This window comes from Macaca fascicularis, chromosome 5 (assembly GCF_037993035.2).
Source record: "Macaca fascicularis isolate 582-1 chromosome 5, T2T-MFA8v1.1".
Lineage (NCBI taxonomy): Eukaryota > Metazoa > Chordata > Mammalia > Primates > Cercopithecidae > Macaca > Macaca fascicularis.
The window spans coordinates 171,347,584-171,369,408 of record NC_088379.1 but is presented as its reverse complement, the minus strand read 5'-3'; positions in this window follow the sequence as shown (position 1 = coordinate 171,369,408).

Below are 21,825 nucleotides of genomic sequence, written 5' to 3'. Positions count from 1 at the left end.
ATTTAGTCTTGAGAAGACATTGGTTCCAGCAGGGAAGGTGGTGACTAGGAAGGTAGACAATCTTGGAAATTTGGTGATCGAAGAGGTTTATTTCAAGGAACTGGGTACTTGATTGTGGGGCTTGGAAAGTCTAAAATCTGTAGGGTAGGTCAACAGGCAGGAAACCCTTGGGCAGTAGTTAAAGTTGTAGTCTTGAGGTAGACTTATTCTTCAGGGAAACCTCAGCTTTGGAGGTCAGGAGTTCAAGACAAGCCTAGCCAACATGGCAAAACCACAACTCTACTGAAAGTACAAAATTTAACTGGATGTAGGGGTGGGCGCCTGTAATCCCAGCTGTTTGAAAGGCTGAGGCATGAGAATTGCTTGAACCCAGGAGCAGAGGTTGCAGTGAGCCGAGATCGTGCCACCCTGGGTGACAGAGTGAGACTCCATCTCAATAAATAAATAGATAAATAAATAAATAGTTATTTCTTTTAGTCATTTTATTTTATATCAGATAGAAAAATAAAGAAGTTATGAATAGAAATCTCTTCATACTGTCTTCCACATTACCTATTAGTTAACTTTACTGATGTTCTTCATTTATTTTCATAATAATTAGTATCCTTCCGTTTAACCCTGAAGTTCTTCCTTCAGGAAGATGTATTTTGTGTATGGCAGTTCTTCTAGTAACAAATTCTCTCAGTTTTTGTTTATCAAGGAATATCTTGATTCATCTTTTTTGATATATATTTGTATATAATTGCTCTCATTTTATTGCACTGTATCCTCTTTTTATAGTATATCTGACACATGCATTAAATAACTACACAGAGAACTTTTCTGCTTCTTTAAAAAGTATTGCTAGATGTAGAATTTTTGCTTGAAAATCTTTTTTTCCTGCACTTTGAATTTTGTATTCTGTTGCCTTCTGGCCTCCATAGGTTCTGACAAGAATTTAAATGTTAGTCTTACTGAAGTTTTCTGTATATAATAAATTGCTATTCACTTGCTACTTTTAATAATCTCTTTTTGTCTTTTGCTTTAAATTATGTGATTATATTGTGCTTGCAAGTATAACTTTTTAGTTTATCCTACTTAGATTTAATTGACCTTCTTGGAAATGTGCATTCAAGTTTGTCATCAAATTTGGCAAGTTGTTAGCCATTGTTTTTTTTCAATATTCTTTCTGCTCCCTCATTGCTCTCCTTTCTTTCTGGAACTCCCATTGTGCATATACTGGTACTTGATGATGCTCCACAAGTTGCTAAATATCTGTTAATTTCTTGTTATTATTTTTTTCCTTTTTGTTCCTCAGACTAGATATCATTTGACCTATATTCAAGTTCATTGTTTCTTAATTGTACCAGTTCAAAATGTTGCTGAGTTTTTCTATATTTTAAAATTTCAGTTACTATATTTTTCATCTCCAGAATTTCCATTTGGTTCTCTTTTTAAAAATAGTTACTATTTCTTTATTAATATATTCTATTTGATAAGATTTATTTTTTACACTTCTTTAATTGTTTAGACATGGTTTCCTTTATTTAGTTAAACATGTTTGTAAAGGCTGATTTAAAGTCTTTGTCTAGTAAATCTTGTGTCTGGACTTCCTTAAGACTATTTCTTTTTCTTCCTATGGGTCATAAATTGCTTTTTTTTTTTTTTTTTTTTGCATACCTTACAACTTCTCATTGGAAACTGCACATTGAGAAAGACAATATTAAATGAGAATATTTGTATATTTAATATTTGTATTTTCTCTATTACTTAAGTATTTTTCATATCATTTTATTAGATTTCTTCTTTAAAATATTCAAGATTTTCCCTTTGGATGAAATTTAATATTTTATTTTTTAATGTATTTATATTTATAGATATAACTATAAATCACGTTTTCATTTTTGCATTTAGTTGAAGAAGTTTTCATAGCTCAATAAAATAAACAGAATAAATCATTTTATTGTATATTTTATAAGAGCTAAGTGCTCTTATAAAACTGTAACTGTAACTCATTGACTGAAATGATGTTGAAATGAAAAATAAACACAATTGTCAAACACAAACTCTCTGTGATCTACACTTCTGTGCTTTATACTTTGACTTATCTGAAAAGGTGATGAAGAAAATTATCTGTTTTATTGACAGAGGTGGTACAATATCCTGGAAAATGACATGACTTGTAATGGAATTTTTGGGTTTTAATCCAGTTGTACCTGTATCAACTGCTTGCTTATAAAATGAGTTACTTATTTTTCTGAGTCACATTTCTTCATGATTTTACATGAAAAGGAAACAATACTTGCTATACAAGTATTATAAGTATAAGCTACTTATAAAAGTAACTATTAACTAATAAAGTTAGCAATAGCTAACTGTAAGGACTAAATTAGATAATTTATTTGACAGTATTTTGTAGGCCACTTAAAGTGCAGTGTAAGTATAAGCAATTATTCTTTGTTCATCATGGTTCATCATGTTTGTTCATTCACAAATAGTTCTATTCTTTTAGGGAGTTATCTGCATCAAGTCTGCATGCATTTGCAATTAATTTTATACTTGAAAAATATTTCATCTTGCTTCATACATTTTATTAAGGATTAGAGGAGTTTTACACAATATCAAACTCAAACATTTTGCTTACAAAGTGTTGATATGAACATTAGGCATCAGATTACAGGCTACTTTAGGGGAATTTTTAGCATTATGATATATGCATCTCAATCAGATACTATACCATAGCATAATATTATTGAAAAATATCTCTGAGGTTTTTTTTTTTTTTGATGTCTACATTTTATTTTATTTTTTTATTTTTTTTTTATAATTTATTTATTATTATTATACTTTAAGTTGTAGGGTACATGTGCATAACGTGCAGGTTTGTTACATATGTATACTTGTGCCATGTTGCTGTGCTGCACCCATCAACTCGTCATTTACATCAGGTATAACTCCCAGTGCAATCCCTCCCCCCTCCCCCCTCCCCATGATAGGCCCCGGTGTGTGATGTTCCCCTTCCTGAGTCCAAGTGATCTCATTGTTCAGTTCCCACCTATGAGTGAGAACATGCGGTGTTTGGTTTTCTGTTCTTGTGATAGTTTGCTAAGAATGATGGATTCCAGCTGCATCCAAGTCCCTACAAAGGACTCAAACTCATCCTTTTTGATGGCTGCATAGTATTCCATGGTGTATATGTGCCACATTTTCTTAATCCAATCTGTCACTGATGGACATTTGGGTTGATTCCAAGTCTTTGCTATTGTGAATAGTGCTGCAATAAACATATGTGTGCATGTGTCTTTATAGCAGCATAATTTATAATCCTTTGGGTATATACCCAGTAATGGGATGGCTGGGTCATATGGTACATCTAGTTCTAGATCCTTGAGGAATCGCCATACTGTTTTCCATAATGGTTGAACTAGTTTACAATCCCACCAACAGTGTAAAAGTGTTCTAATGTTGACAGTGGAGTGTTGAAGTCTCCCATTATTATTGTATGGGAGTCTAAGTCTCTTTGTAAGTCTCTAAGGACTTGCTTTATGAATCTGGGTGCTCCTGTATTGGGTGCATATATATTTAGGATAGTTAGCTCTTCCTGTTGAATTGATCCCTTTACCATTATGTAATGGCCTTCTTTGTCTCTTTTGATCTTTGATGGTTTAAAGTCTGTTTTATCAGAGACTAGTATTGCAACCCCCGCTTTTTTGTTCTCCATTTGCTTGGTAAATCTTCCTCCATCCCTTTATTTTGAGCCTATGTATGTCTCTGCGTGTGAGATGGGTCTCCTGAATACAGCAGACTGATGGGTCTTGACTCTTTATCCAGTTTGCCAGTCTGTGTCTTTTAATTGGAGCATTTAGTCCATTTACATTTAAGGTTAAGATTGTTATGTGTGAACTTGATCCTGCCATTATGATATTAACTGGTTATTTTGCTCGTTAGTTGATGCAGTTTCTTCCTAGCCTCGATGGTCTTTACATTTTGGCATGTTTTTGCAATGGCTGGTACCGGTTGTTCCTTTCCATGTTTAGTGCTTCCTTCAGGGTCTCTTGTAAGGCAGGCCTAGTGGTGACAAAATCTCTAAGCATTTGCTTATCTGTAAAGGAATTTATTTCTCCTTCACTTATGAAACTTAGTTTGGCTGGATATGAAATTCTGGGTTGAAAATTCTTTTCTTTAAGAATGTTGAATATTGGCCCCCACTCTCTTCTGGCTTGGAGAGTTTCTGCTGAGAGATCTGCTGTTAGTCTGATGGGCTTCCCTTTGTGGGTAACCCGACCTTTCTCTCTGGCTGCCCTTAAGATTTTTTCCTTCATTTCAACTTTGGTGAATCTGGCAATTATATGTCTTGGAGTTTCTCTTCTCGAGGAGTATCTTTGTGGCGTTCTCTGTATTTCCTGGATTTGAATGTTGGCCTGCCCTACTAGGTTGGGGAAGTTCTCCTGGATGATATCCTGAAGAGTGTTTTCCAACTTGGTTCCATTTTCCCCCTCACTTTCAGGCACCCCAATCAGACATAGATTTGGTCTTTTTACATAATCCCATACTTCTTGCAGGCTTTGTTCATTTCTTTTTCTTCTTTTTTCTTTTGGTTTCTCTTCTCGCTTCATTTCATTCATTTGATCCTCAATCGCTGATACTCTTTCTTCCAGTTGATCGAGTCGGTTACTGAAGCTTGTGCATTTGTCACGTATTTCTCGTGTCATGGTTTTCATCTCTTTCATTTCGTTTAGGACCTTCTCTGCATTAATTACTCCAGCCATCAATTCTTCCACTTTTTTTTCAAGATTTTTAGTTTCTTTGCGCTGGGTACGTAATTCCTCCTTTAGCTCGGAGAAATTTGATGGACTGAAGCCTTCTTCTCTCATCTCGTCAAAGTCATTCTCCGTCCAGCTTTGATCCGTTGCTGGCGATGAGCTGCGCTCCTTTGCCGGGGGAGATGCGCTCTTATTTTTTGAATTTCCAGCTTTTCTGCCCTGCTTTTTCCCCATCTTTGTGGTTTTATCTGCCTCTGGTCTTTGATGATGGTGATGTACTGATGGGGTTTTGGTGTAGGTGTCCTTCCTGTTTGATAGTTTTCCTTCTAACAGTCAGGACCCTCAGCTGTAGGTCTGTTGGAGATTGCTTGAGGTCCACTCCAGACCCTGTTTGCCTGGGTATCAGCAGCAGAGACTGCAGAAGATAGAATATTTCTGAACAGCGAGTGTACCTGTCTGATTCTTGCTTTGGAAGCTTCCTCTCAGGGGTGTACTCCTCTCTGTGAGGTGTGGGGTGTCAGACTGCCTCTAGTGGGGGATGTCTCCCAGTTAGGCTACTCAGGGGTCAGGGACCCACTTGAGCAGGGAGTCTGTCCCTTCTCAGATCTCAACCTCCGTGTTGGGAGATCCACTGCTCTCTTCAAAGCTGTCAGACAGAGTTGTTTGCATCTGCAGAGGTGTCTGCTGCGTTTGTTTAGTTTACTGTGCCCTGTCCCCAGAGGTGGAGTCTACAGAGACAGGCAGGTTTCCTTGAGCTGCTGTGAGCTCCACCCAGTTCGAGCTTCCCAGCAGCTTTGTTTACCTACTTAAGCCTCAGCAATGGCGGGCGCCCCTCCCCCAGCCTCGCTGCTGCCTTGCCGGTAGATCACAGACTGCTGCGCTAGCAATGAGGGAGGCTCCGTGGGTGTGGGACCCTCCCGGCCAGGTGTGGGATATGATCTCCTGCTGTGCCTGTTTACTTAAAGGGCAGTATTGGGGTGGGAGTTACCCGATTTTCCAGGTGTTGTGTGTCTCAGTTCCCCTGGCTAGGAAAAGGGACTCCCTTCCCCCTTGTGCTTCCCAGGTGAGGCAATGCCTCGCCCTGCTTCAGCTCTTGCTGGTCGGGCTGCAGCAGCTGACCAGCACCGACCGTCCGGCACTCCCCAGTGAGATGAACCCAGTACCTCAGTTGAAAATGCAGAAATCACCGGTCTTCTGTGTTTCTCGCGCTGGGAGTTGGAGACTGGAGCTGCTCCTATTCGGCCATCTTGCTCCGCCCCCCCCTGAGTTTTTAAGATAAATTAAAAGTACCTATTATACTCAGTCCAATGTCAGGAAGGTTATAAACAAAACTTTTCAAATATTTATTAAAGTTTGCTGGCCAGACTCTGCAATGATCAGTTTCAGTATGAATATATAACTAAATCATCTCACATTTTTGAAAAAAATAAGTTTTATAATGCCACAAAAAAATTAACTTTCATAATTTATTTCCAACTTAATACTTCCTAGGAGGTATTCTCACATTGAGAAAAATCAATCTGCTAAATAAATCTCATTCAAATATCTACTTAGGTACTATGTTGAAGTAATAATCAGTAGAAATATTTTATACAACACATATTGAAGCCTAACAAGCTAAGATTTGCTTTCAGACAATCAATTGATATTTTTGTCCACATTTAGAAATTTCCCCTGTGTGAGCTACACGTTTTCTTGCTCATATAGTGTGAGAATTTCCCTGAATGGGGAATCTAAGTGTAATACCAGAATAGATAGTTCAAATTATGAGGTCTTTGGAGCAAATGGTGAACTATATTTCCCTGCTTTTGAATTTGCAGATAATTGTCACATACAATGCTTTTTCTCTCATTGTGCAATTGTGCTGGTATTTTTACCTATACCCTTTCAAGTGTAGGATAGCCTACATTAAATTAGACTGAATGAGGAAAATTAGTTTAATCTGGACAAGTGTTGAATGTTTTACAGATTGGCAAATGTCAAATCCCATCAGACAATTAACATGTACCTTTGAGTGCTGTATGGCAAACACTGGTTCTTAAATAGGCCATCTTGTTCTAAACAGATTCATGTAAGAACAACAGAATCAGACCTCTCAGGATGACTTCTCATGTGTTTCTTGGTCATTGCATTATCTTCTAGTTTTTATTTTGTCTTCTCACTTTGGATATAGGTTTTAGCTATAGTATTTTTACTTACTAGTTACTTTCTTTTAAGGCCTTGATTATTCCTGGTATCTCAGGTCACAGATTGAACCTGCCACCTTCTCATGATTAACAAGTGCTGTCACTGTGAACATTCATTTTACCTTCTGTCTAGCTCTATACCACTTTAGAGAGTATATTACCTCTGTCAGCCTCCAACACACAAGAATTCATCCACCATTGGTATATACTATTTTTCTGCATTTTGGAGAAGGGATAAGGTAAAACTAAACTAACAGAAAGCCAGAAGGTAGCTTTTGAGAATTTTAAGGAGTAGAAGCAAAACTTTAGATACTGCTATTAAAATAACGTCTATTTATGTTATCTACTTTATTAATTTGCTCAACAGATAACAAATAACTTATTTTCATAAATGTATAGTTTTGCTGGTAGTTGTGGTTCTTCTAATTTCTAAGTTTGGCAGAATGTGTTTTTATATATCTATGTATATTCGTTAATTCTATCATGTAAATCACTGGCAGTTTGCAATCTGTCTTTCTCTGCTTGACTTAATGCATTACATTTTCTACCAATTTTTAGTAGCAAGGGAAATGCTCCATATTACTACAACTCCTAAATAGAGCTTTGTATTTGAGAAATTTTATAATCTGGTTAATATAATAGTAAAGAAGACTATGGTTAAGGAAACGAATGATGAATTTAAAATAAAAGCTCCAAATAGAAAAGAAAAATGCTAAGAGGTGTAAGTATTTATTTTTTCGTTTGAGCTGTTTTTTTTTTTTTTTTTTTTTTTTGATGGACAACTCTAGGTAACATGATCCATAAATGTGGCAAATATACTTTTCTTGAGGAATACTGAAACCTGATATAATTTTATGAAAGGAAACTGATATTGAGAGAAGGAAGATCTTCCTATAATCAGTGAGGAAGGAGTGGTAGGTCAGACAGACTAGATAATTAAGTCTTGAAACTGAGGTTCAAGACTCTCTCAAAATTATTCTTTATTTTTCTCTGTTAATTCAGCTTTTCTGGTAGTGTTGAAAATCAGAAGTTAAGATTAAGTTACGTCTACCAGCCTTCAACACACAAGTCAAACTAAGATAATTCAATTCTATCATAGTTATACCACAACAGCATTCTCATCACTTAAAATTTAGCATGTCTGACTTATTGATTTTTCTCTGCATTTGTTTAACAATATATTCTAGAATACAACAGAATTCTTCCATTTTTGGTATATGTTTCCATAAACTCTTTGCCATCACCACAATCAAGATATAGGTTCAAATATTTACAATTCATGTCTTTCTCTGGCTCTCTGAAACCATTAATTTTTTTTTTTAAACTGTGGGTCTCATTTTCTAGAATTTCATGTCAATAAAAGTATAAATATTACACTATAGTCTCCATATTAGACTAATATTTTGAGATTCATCTAGGTTGTTTTACTGTAACAATATTTTGTACTACAATTGTTTATCCATTTATCAGATGAAAAACATTTGTGTTTTTCCAAGTTTGGGTTTATTCTGAAAAAAATTTTTTGGGAGAGTTTTGTCAGATACACATTTTGTAATTTGTCCTCCAGTCTGTGGCTTAACTTTCTCATTTTCTTATGAAGAAAATAATTACAAAAGACTCTAACTTTTTGAAGTCTGCTTTACCGATTTTTTTGTATGTTTCAGTTTTTTGTCTTGTTTAAGGAATCTTTTCCTAACTCAACGTCACAAAGGTTTCCCTCTTTGTTTTCTTATAGAAATTGTAGAATTTTAGCTCAGAGAATGATAAAGAGATAGAAAGGTACATTTTGATACATTTTATGTGAGGCACAGGTTTATTTCATTTTACTTTCATAGAAATATTCAGTCTTTTTAATACCACTTATTGAAAATATTATTATTCGTTATTGAATTACCCTGGCATCTTTGCAAAAAAAATCAATGGAACAAATAGGTGTTTGGAATCTATATTTGGTCCCATTAATCATGTATCTATTAAATGTTAGCCTCTCTTGATTATTGTAGTTACTATAGTAAACATTTGAATAAAGCAGTATGAGTTATCTACTCTTGTTCTTTTTCAAAATTCAATACACTATTCTAGATGATTTTCATTTTCAAATAATCTTTGGACTTGTTTTTCTTCTTTCCAAACATATTTTCTAGGATTCTAATAGATATTACATTGACTTTAGGATTTTCTTTTACATAATTATGATGCATGTAAATAAATACAATGTTACATGTTTTACTCCAGTATGCATTATTGTTATTTATTTTTCCAGCCTTAATGCACTGACTAGACTCTCCAGTAAAGAGTTACATAGAATTTGTGAGAGATACCCTTATTTTGTCCTGATCTTAAGTAGAAAGCCTTGAGACTTTTATCATTTATTTTATATTAGCTGTGAGTTTTTCTTAGATACATTCTATTACACTGGGGGGAATTCATTTCTATTTATAGCTTGCTGAAATTTTAAAAAATTACTACTACTATTACTTATTATAATTATTATTAGAGACAGGCTCTTGCTGTGTCACCCAGGCCGGAGTGCTGTGGCAGGATCATAGCTCGCTCTAACTTCAAACTCTTGAGCTCAAGATCCTCTCACCTTAGCCTCCCAACTAGCTAGGACTACAGGTATGCACCACCATACCTGGTTAACATTTTATGTCATTTATTTTAAAGGGACAGGGTCCTGCTATGTTGCCCAGGCTGGTCTCAAACTCCTGGTCTCAAGTAATCCTCCTTCCTTGGCCTCCCAAAACACTGGAATTGCAGGTGAGAGTCACCATGCTGGGCCCTGAAAATTTTTAACATGAATCGATGTTAAATTTTTTTGAAGATCTTTTTTGATATCCTAATTAGGTACTCTTTACATAATTTTTCTTCCTTTTAGTATTAACATGATTAATTTACAGTAATGGATTTTCAAATGTTAAAATTGTATTACATTTCCATGATAACTTCCACTTATTCATGATGCATGATCCTTTTGATAAATGACTGAATTCAATTTGCTAAAATTTTGTTAATTACTCTGTGGTTCTCTCTTCTTGTGATTTCCACAATATTTGGAAAAAATATTGAGGTCAGTGCAATACTGGAATCCTAAATTCAGTTGAAATATTATCCCTCCCCACTTTATTTTCTGACATAATTTATAAGAGATCATTAAAATGTCTTTCTAGAATATTTGAAATAATTCAGCAGTGAGAACATTTGAGCTTTAGCTTTTCTTTGAAGGTAAGGTTTTCAATTATAAATTCAATTCCTTTATTTAATATAGGTCTTTTCAAGTTTTCTACATTTTCTCAGACAGTTGTAGCATTTTTATACTTCAGTAAATTTGTCCACTTCATCTAAGTTGCCAAATTTATTGCATAAAATTATTAATTCTATTCTATTATTATCCTGTTAATGTCCGTAGGGCCTTTAGTGATGTCTCCTCTTTCTATCTTGATATTGGTCATTTGCAATTTCTCTATTTCTTTATCTGTTTGTGTACCAATTTTGTAGATTTTTTTCAAAGAATTAGCATTTGATTTTATTGACTTCTCCTCTGCTTATTTTATGTATAATCAACTTTTGCTCTTAGGCATTTATCTCTATCTGCTTTGGGTTTATTTTTCGATTACTAGTTTCTTAAGTTGGAAACATTGATTTTAGATCTTTCTATATTTCTAATGTATGCATTAAAAGCTATGAATTTTTAGTAAGCATTGCTTTACTTACTTTTCTCGTATATTGATATGTTTTATTTTATTTAGTTGGCAATATTTTCTATTTACCTAGTGATTTCACTTTTGAATAGTGCTATGTAAAATTATATTGTTTAAAATTGTATTTTATGTAAATTTAAATATTTGTTTTACCTAGTTGTCTTATAGTTGCTAATTTTTAATGTAATTCAAAATTTTCTGATACATAAACTCTGATTACAATTTTTAAATTTAAGGAAAATTTTTTGGCCCAGTAAATGGTCTATTCTAGTGGATAATTTCAAGTATTCATATGAATATTTGAAGAAAATGTGTTCTATACATATCAACTAGGTCAACACAGTTCATAGTATTGTTCAGATTTTCTGTATATTTGGTAAAATTTTTTGTCAATTTATTTTGACAATTGCTAAGAAATGATGTTAAAATCACTAAATGTGTCTTCATAATTGTGTATTTTTAAAATGTATTTTGAAGCCCTGCTATTAGGCAAAACATTTTTTGTAATTATTTTTTCTTTCTGATAAGTTGACCCCTTAAAAAAATTAAACACTATTTTTATCTTTAATGATAGATTATCTTTAATAAAATATTTTTCTGATACTGATTTAGTCATCTCATCCCTTTTCTGCTATTTGTGTAGTGTAACATTTTCCATGAATTTTCTTTCAAACATTTATGTTTATAGTACGTATCTTGAAGACAGCAAATAAGTAGATCTTGCTTATTTAATCCAATCTGACAAATCCTTTCTATTTAATTGCACATTTAGTGTAATTATTAATACAGTTGAGTTGAGTTACTATTTTGTTATTAGGTTTCATTTGTCCCACTTTTTTTTCTTTAATATTTCTTCTTTTTTGAGTATTTTACTGTACTAAAAACTCATACTTTTATGATTCATTGTTTGTGTTTGTTCAGGGGATTACAATATACATCCTTAGTTTTCCCAATTGTTGCTGTTATTATGATACTACTACAAATTAAATATAGAAACTTTGCAGCCATGAGATCATTGCCCCTACCCTATATTTTATGTGCTAGTTTTAGTATTTTATTTATATGTTCTGTAACCCTACAAAATAATGCTACAAACTTAGCTTTAAACAAATTTATGAATTACATAGTAATTAAGAAGAAGATGACAAAATACTTTTTCATATTTACCTAATATTTACAATTTCCATGCTTGTTATTTCTTTCTGTGTACCCCTCCTCCACTGATGGTGATGCAAACTCCCTATAAGTCTTTAATTGCATTAGTTCTGTCTTTAGTGCCTTCATGTAGTGGCTTGTTTACTATGTCCACCTTTTACAGTTATTTTCTGCTGACAGGGTTGGGAGTCTATGCAGTAGACTCCACAAATTTGACTCCACAAATTTTAAACTTTCTTCATATTACTAAATTTTATGACCCTGGGATTATAGTTCTCTTCCTGGGATTTCATACTTTATAAATAGCAGTGGTTAGAGAAGGATTAAAATTCAAGTACACAAAATTTAAGACAATGCCTCTTGTATTGCAAGAAATTAACATTTCTCTAAAACAGTGTATTCTCAAAGCATTATCTGGTTTGTAACTAACAACATTATATAATTTTAAATTAGCAGCAAATCTGTGGATAAGTATTTATAATCCAGATTTTACCATCAGGACAAACTGAGGTGTATTAACATGACTAGCTTCACAACTGTGAGCCTCAAGCCCTGTGCTTTTCCCAGTACACTGTGCTGCAGCTACTGGTGACAGGGAACCTTGTGAATAGAAAAACAACTGGGCGTGGTTGCTCAGGCCTGTAGTCCCAGCACTTTGGGAGGCCGAAGTGGGCAGAATGCTTTAGCTCAGGAGTTTCAGACCAGCCTGCGCAAAATGGTGAAATCCTGTTTGTATTAAAAAATAATAATGATTAAAGAAAAGAAAAACAGATAAGAAGTCACAAGTAAAGATCATACCTTTTCTATCCTGATTCAGGACAAGTATTATCCATTGTCTGTGAATTTCTTTTTGAAACAAATAAAGGAGTTCATCCAGTGTTTCAAATTATAATTTATTTAACAGATCTTGCCAGTTCACTTACACAGAATTGTTTCTAAGGTTGAAAGCCTGAATACTAGAAATTAGTTTTAATGAAATGTAAGTTTTTCCAAATGCAGGACATGGATTACATAAAGTGATTTGAAGAGGTCCAAAGTATATCGATTTCCAAGATTTTAGGCCTAGACTGCCTGACATAGTAGGTATAGAATAGGTTCTGCCAATTGTATTTCTAAATATTTCCCCAGGGGATTCTGATAAGTATTGAATTCAGTAAACCATATGAATGGTGAATCTTGAAATGTAGGCTATAATGAAGAAGGAGAGGATTTTTGTCTTGTTTTGTTTTTATAATAAATAAACCACACATTCCTGACAGTGACGTGTTGTTCTCATTTTTACAATTGAGAGTCTGATTCCAGAGGAGGATGCTAAATTTCTGAAATTGTAGTAATTTGGGGAATTGGTATAAACAATTATATAGCTAAGCAAGCCTGTATCTTAACCTTACCTTGAGTCTATTACAGAATCTACCTTTATAGTAGAAAAAATAAAAGCCTACTGCATACTATAGCTTTTATTTAGTTCTTGTACCATTTCTTTGTTTGTTTAAGTATGAGGCAAAGTATAACCTGAGGTCATCTCTGAGACGCAGTGAAGTGAGAGACTGTACTGTGTCCTGGGTGCACTTGAGGCTGCTGCTACATAGTGATGACTTAGGAAGCCTATCGGTGCTGCAAGCTTCTGCTAGAAAAAAATGACCAAAAAAATCATTCTTTATCCTATTCTTCTCAATAACAAACCTTCATGGATAAGGTTTCTCTTCCCTTTATGAGCTGCCTTTTGTTAATTTCTAGAGTTTGAAAAGAAGCCATTGGTATTTCACTTGATTTATCCTGTGTTAAAACGCTCAAATCAATGAGACTGAATAAAACCCTATAAGCATCTCTAACCTTCAAATTATTTTAGTTAAGGTCTTGAAGTCTATTGTCATATGAAACAATGTAATAAAAATATATACCTAGAAATGACTTACAAAGAGAATCAGTAAAATGTAGAATACTATTCACTTCTCCTGCTAACAAGCACTTGAGAGTTAAACCTGTTCTATAGATAAGGCCACATATTTTAATATGATTTAATTCAAATAAAATAAATAGAAATAAAAAATTTAGAAATTTTCACTTATTGGCAAAAACTTTATAGTCAGAAATTTAACAGTCAGGTAAGTATGTGCCTCATTGGCAGAACATGGCACTGGGAATCTTAGGCAAACACAGAAGTTGAAGATATGATTCATAAGTTTAATGACTCATAATCTAGTTGGAGAACAACAAGCAAATAAAGTTTTGGAAAATTAATACTTAAAAACAGAACAGAAAAAGTCATTAATAATTCTCTTTCAAAGGAAGCTACTGAGTAGTGGAGATCTGGACTACCCTATAACTTGCTGATGTCAGGTAATTTCATTTAACATACATGAAGTCACTCCACTAAAATCGAGACTTCATAAAGATTATTTAGAATATTTCAAATAATTTTACACCCAGAACATAATTCTTAGTAGACATAAATGTTATTTATCTTCCTTTCTTTATAACCATGTGAGAGGCATTATATTCAAAGGAAAAAAAGAAAAAAAAAAAGCAATGAACTAGAAATCAGGATGTCTGCCCCTTAGGTTCTCTTTGGCTATTTACTGGCTCTGGTTTTTTGCAATCACTAGACACTCTTTATTCTTCATTCCTGTTGAATAGACTTCATGCCAATTGCTCTAACCACCACTTACGTTTGCTTTTAAAAATCCTAAAACACCATCCAAATATGCTATTATTATTAAATGGAAAGCTGAAGAGGGAAAACAAGATATTTTGATGTCAAAAGGAAGAAAAATACCTTGTATTTTAGTCTCAATGATCCAGACTCAGTGCCTAACTTGATCATATTTGCCAGGAATGAAATGCTCTGTATTTCCACTCCACGTTGCTGGTGTAAGTAAAGCCATACAGTTCAGATGTGAAGAAAGGAGCATGAGGTATGACAAGGAATGTGTTAGAATCTCTTGGAGAATACAAATATATGTGTCTGTATGTGTAAGCTCTGAGCTAGATTTCTATTCCTTTGTGAAGTTGCTTTTTATATTCAGTTAATACAGATTGTAACAATGAGCATTTTCTCTGCGTTACAGATACAATGTAAGAACCTCTGGTTTTACTTTCATTGAAGATCATTTTGGATTATGAATTTCATGACATAAAAGCCTGGCAATGAAATATACATTTGGAATACTGCAGAAGGGCTTTGCTTCTTTTTTTAAAGATGATATTGAATAGAAAATTTCTGCTAAACACTCTATGCTCATACAGGTACCATATAAAAGATATAACTCATAATCATATGCACACTTTTCTTAGGACTTCGATAATTTCAACAATATGAACTGCATGTAGGGAGCATATGATATTATATAAAATATTAATTTCAATCTAAAGAAAGTTTAATGCAGTAATAAATAATCAGTTGGAATTTACTAAAATACCTGGTCTACTACTATGTCCTTTCAATGACTCCTTTATTTAATTTAAGACTTTATTGCAGGTTGTGTAGGAAACACAAAAATAAATACAAGATGGACACAAACACCACCATACCTGATATTAAAAACTGAGAGTGGAGTTAGGGAGACACATATGTATATACCTGATAGTAAACTCAAGGATGCCCAAGTGCAGTGAAATTTCAGAAAATGAAGGAGATATAGCAGGTTTCTGAGAACAGTGGACAGTTTCAGAGGAATGTGGTATTTAAGCTCCCCTTGGAAGATGATATTTAAGCTCCCCATGGGAGGATGGCTAACGCTGGCAAATAGAGACTATCCCTTTAACATGTGGACAGTTATGTAAATGGTACTCAAGATGGGTAATAAACCAACATTAAGCAGTTCCATCGTGATTTTTGTTTTCAATTTCTTGCCATAGAGAGGAATGTAATGCAGGTGAACCAGAATTAGTTGTATCTATTCAACTTAAAATGCATGCTCTCTGAAGATAAGACATAAATAAATGAAAGTAAAGATTATAAGGGTATGTGTCTACAGTACTGATTTGGGGTAGAGGCTGACCTGGTCCCAGTCTGACACAAACAAATACATACCATTAGATACTTTGCTTTTAACCGCTCTCTTTCTCAGAAAACAATGGGAATCACTTCTGGTGCACACTTTGCTCTTAATCTTAAAGCCATGGTATCAGAGTGAAATAATTGATGGTATAAAACAGATAAGTTTGAAGAACTTGTAGAGCACAGGAGAAAGAAAAATACGAAGTCCTCTGGAGTCGTGATGGAGGCCCTAAATGTACAGGCTCTGTGAAAGACACTTGGCCAGTATTAAAATGAATAAGATATGTATTTTTGGTGTTTCTGATTATGGCTTCTGAATTCCAATACCCTAATTTTGACATACTTCAATTAAGTCAAGGTAAACTGAAGCTGTTTTGGAAATAAATTAAACTTTAAGGTGAGAAAGACTTAAGAACATCCAAATCATAACCACTGGAAATGAGTGATAAAATTGTATCTAATGAAATAAAATAATGGATTAATTATATATAGTAATATTACTTCTTGCTTGTATCTTTTCATAAATAACAAATCTAAAATTTAACATTTATTTTCTAAGATTTTAGTTTTTGACATCTTGGAATGAGGGTTTGTCAGTATGGCAGTGATTTATGTCTGCATTTATACATCTGTATTAAAATTTTGACATTAGCGTTAACTAGTATAATTTTTGCCATGTTTCCACAAATTCAGTTTTGATTCTAATACATGTCTTACCCATTACTAGTGAAATTCTAATTTTCTGATGTAATATTTATAATAGCTTCTCTAGATAGCCTGAAATGTGGGCCTGATGTGAGTCAAATGCAGCAAAACTTTGGTATGTGAAAGATCTGCAAAAAGTACTTGAAATAAGAATATTTATGGTAACTCTGATTTCTGTATTCAGAATGCCAAAAATATGGCTGTTCATACCTAGGAAGTATCTTTACCTATATGTCCCTTTTGACAGTCATTATTCAAAGCCACAGACTTCATAACCCACTTTTCTTATCCTTTAAGACTACAAAGCAAGCAAATTATCTGAATTAATGCAGTCACAGTCGTGAGGGAAATAAATCACAACGAATGGCAGTAATAGCTGCTTTGACTTTAAACAGGAGGTCAATTTTTGCAGGTCAGAATATTTATTATTGGAAAACTCACTGTTTTATATAATACGATTCTTCTGCTGCTTCAATATAAATAGAGCAATGCCCCCAAATGCCCTTTTCTTCTTAAGTACAGCAAAGAAATCAGGTGCTGAAATGATTGGGTCTGATAAGTTTTATTTCAGCAAGGAATAAAATCAATCAAGGATGCTCAATGGAAACAACAAAGAAAAGAGGATTAATGCATTATTTAGACAAAAGACGTCTTCTCTACTTGAAGTTGATGCCACAGTGTGGGTATAACGAATGGTTGCCCAAAGCCAGTGGTTATTTTCATTCTTTTTTCACTCAGGTTATTTGTCATTAAAGAAATTCCCAGGGGGTTTATTTTAGCATTAACTGGTTTTTTAAAAACGACACAAAGGAATTTCTCATCCACACTGATTTTAGGAAAAGTGTGTCTCTGCTCATTCTCAGAATGGATATCAAGCTTAAGTGTATATGACTTTTATATGATATAAAAATTATGGTTGCATGAAGTTTTTTCTCAATATATTCATTTCAGAAAGTTTTCTCTACAATACAGTAACATTTAGGACTATCTGGAGATTATTTTATCTACCTCAAATTATTTTTTAAAAATAAGCAGTGCATTGATATCTTTACATGTCACTTGTAATGTAAGCTTACCTGAACATATTAGGATGGCCCAAAATTGGTTTCCCTACAGCTTACTCTATTGTTTGTATTAGACATATATGCTAAAAAGCTACGTTTGCATATCATCTGACTTTGCGTACACAGTAACGTTTTGTGCTGTATTGGAAACCCTTTTCTTATTTTGCTAAAAACGTGGTAAAAACCAACTACTTTTCATGTTTGAATATTTTTACCAACTTCTTCCAAAGTTACATTACTTGAACATATTCATTTCAGTAGTTAATTATTTAGCTCTGTTGGTTTTCTGCTATCATTTAATTCATTCATCATATTTCTACTGGTTACCTACTACACTCTGGCCCCAGTAAGAGGCATTAATAAACATATCATGGATCCTACCCTCAAAAAACATAGTTTAATAACAGATTCTGAAATGCAAAATATTTTCATAACATGTGTTAAGGGATTAAAATATGTAAAATTTACAACTATGACAAAATGGGGGAAATTACCAATTCTGTTTTTGAGAAGGGAGAGTTGAAGGCTTTTTTGAACGAGGGGTATTTCGGCTATGCCTGTAAAAGTAAGCCTTGTAAAGGCAAGCAGCAGTACGTGTATTAAGATATACAGGTTGAGGCAGCATGATTTATTCAAATATTTGAAATAATTTCTCTATGTGCATAAATTTAAACCAAAAAAAATAGTTTGTATAAACATGAAAAAGTATGCTGGAATCAGATTATGATTGACTATATTTGTGTGTCTATTGTTTATCTTCTTTGTCCAGCAGAGTTTCTCTCCTAGATATCCATGCTTCTAATGATTGTTTAGGTTAAATCTTTGTTGACTATTAACACAAATACCATACTCAAGTAAGTTTCTAAAATTATCTATGCTTATGGGAAATGAAATTTAACAAGTGTATTTGTCCATTTTCATACTGCTGATAAAGACATACCAGAGACTGGGCAATTTACAAAAGAAAAATGTTTAATGGACTTACAGTTCCACGTGGGTGGGGAGGCCTCACAATCATGGCAGAAAGCAAGGAGGAGCAAGTCATGTCTTACATGGATGGCAGCAGGCAAAGAGAGACAGCTTGTACAGGAAACTCTTGTTTTTAAAACCTTCAGATCTCATGAGACTTATTCACTATCCTGAGAACAGCATGGGAAAGAACCAACCCCATGATTCAATTACCTCCCACCAGGTCCCTCCCACAACATGAGGGAATTCAGGATGAGATTTAGGTGGGGACACAGCCAAACCATATCATTCCTTGCCCGGCCCCTCCCAAATCTCATGTCCTTACATTTCAAAACCAATCATGCCTTTCCAACAGTCTCCTAAAGTCTTAACTCATTTCAGCATTAACTCAAAAGTCCACAGTCCAAAGTCTCATCTGAGACAAGGAAAGTTGCTTATGCCTATGAACCTGTAAAATCAAAAGCAAGCTAGTTTATTCCTAGATACTATGAGGGTACAGGCATTGGGTAAACACAGTCATTCCAAATGGGAGAAACTGGCCAAAACAAAGGGGCTACAGGACCCATGCAAGTCTAAAATCTAGCAGGACAGTCAAATCTTAAAATTCCAAAATGATCTTTTTTGACTCCATGTCTCACATCCAGGTTATGCTGATGCAAGAGGTGGATTCCCATGGTCTTGGGCCACTCTGACTCTGTGACTTTGCAGGGTCCAGCCTCCCTCCTGGCTGCTTTCATGAGCAGGTGTTGAGTGTCTGTGGCTTTTCCAGGTGCACGGTGCAAGCTGTTGGTGTATCTGTCATTCTGGGGTCTGGAGGATGGTGGTCCTCTTCTCACAGTTCCACTAGGCAGTGTCCCAGTAGAGATTCTGTTTGGGGGCTCCAACCCTACATTTCCCTTCTGAACTTCCTTAGCAGAGATTCTCCATGAGGACCCTGCCCCTAGAGCAAACTTCTGCCTGGGCAGCCAGGCATTTCCATATTCTGTAATCTAGGCAGAAGTTCCCAAACCTCAGTTTTTGACTTCTGTGCACTTGCAGGCTCACCACATAGAAGCTGCCAAGGGTTGGGGCTTACACCCTTTGAAGCCATGGCTTAAGTGCTATGTTGGCCCATTTCAGCCATGGCTGTAGTGGCCGGGATGCAAGGCTCCAAGTCTCTAGGCTGCACATAGCACATGGACCCTGGACCTAGCCCACAAAACCACTATTTTTTCCTAGGCCTCTGGGCCTGTGATGGGAGAGACTGCTGTGAAGACCTCTGACATGCCCTGGAGACGTTTTGCCCTCCTTTCTCTTGGGGATTAACATTTGGCTCATCACTGCTTATGCAAATTTCTGCAGTCAGCTTGAATTTCTCCTCAGAAAATGGGATTTTCTTTTTTATCGCATTGTCAGGCTGTAAATTTTCCAAATTTTTGTACTCTGCTTCCCATATAAAACTGAATGCTTTTAACAGCACCCAAATCACCTCTTGAATGCTTTGTTGCTTAGAAATTTCTTCTAGCACATACCCTAAATCTTCTCTGTCAAATTCAAAGTTCTACAAATCTCTAGGGCAGGGGCAAAATATTGCCAGTGTCTTTGCTAAAACATAACAAAAGTCATCTTTGCTCCAGTTCCCAACAAGTACCCTCATCTCCATCTGAGATCACCTCAACGGGGATTTCATTGTCCATATCACTATCAGCATTTTGAGCAAAGCCATTCAACAAGTCTCTAGGAAGTTCCAAACTTTCCCACATTTTCCTTTCTTTTTCTGAGCCCTCCAAACTGTTCCAACCTCTGCCTGTTACCTAGTTTCAAAGTCACTTCCACATTCTCAGATATCTCTTCAGCAGTGCCCTACTCTACTGGTACCCATTTACTGTATTAGTCTGTTTTCATGCTGCTGATAAAGACATACCCAAGACCGGGCAACTTACAAAAGAAAGAGGTCTAATGGACTTACAGTTCCATGTGGCTGGGGAGGCCTCACAATCATGGCAGTAGGCAAGGAGGAGCACTTCATGTCTTACATGGATGGAAGCAGGTAAAGAGAGTGGACTTGTGCAGGAAACTCTCATTTTTAAAGCCATCAGATCTCATGAGACTTATTCACTATCACAAGAACAGCATAAGAAAGACTCGTCTGTATGATTCAATTACCTCCCACCAGGTCACTCCCACAGCACATGAGAATTCAGGATGAGATTTGGGTGGGGACACAGCCAAACAACATCAACGAAGAAGAGTACAAGTTTTCTAAAAGAAATAAAATTTATCAAATACAACATTATGAAAATAATGGAGTTTTCAATTTCACAGATAAGTGACTTAATTAGAACAATAAAACATATAATCCTCAATCTATATTACATATAATAAACAATACATATATCATATTAATATCTGTATTGTTGTATATATTGAGCATGTTATTATTTTCTAGAATTTTGTTGTAACATTAAAATAAGATGTCCATAAAACAATTTCTCACTCAATCATGTATTTTCCATAGATTGTTTCCCTGAACTATAATTGAAATTATAATGCATCATTTACTGTTGTTGTATATCAAAACAGTCCAAAATTTAAAGACTTAACAATTTGTTTCTTATAATATAGTGGATTGACTGGACAGTTCTTCAGCTGGTCTCATCTCACCTGGGTCACTTGCATCTGTACTGAGCTAGTGTTTGTCTGGGGTTTTTGACCAAGTTGCCTTGATTGCCTTCTACATAGCATCTCTACATGGCTTTAGGTTGGACTTCATCAGAGCATGGTGGCTCAGGGCTCTGAGAGTATAATAAGGTAACTGTCAGACTTCTTCAAGCTTGATCTGGAAAATGGCATTGTATGATTCTTTCCCCTTCTATTGGGCAAACAAGTCACTAAATCAGCTTAGACTTAAGAGGAGATAAAATAGTCTCCAGTATTACAGGAGAAAAACCATTTCCACATAAAAATTAAGACATTTTTATTGGACACTTTTGGAGTTCACACACTGTGATGAACTTAACTACCTTGCTCATTTCTTTATTGAGTAACTTGGTTACAAAATGATATGTACAAAATACAATGTTGTAAAAAGTGATCAAATTGACATACTCAACCTTAATTTATTACTTTCAATTCTATAGTGCTGAAAGAACTCTTCAATATCAGAAAATAAGAAAATATATTTTCTTCTTTTTTTAAGTTTTTTTTTTCACGAGAACATTCTATTTTTTATTTCTAATTTAGTTTCACTGTGATAAGAGAAGATTAACAAAGTATTGGAGGACTGATATGCATTTAAATTCATTGATTTTTGTTTTGTTTTGT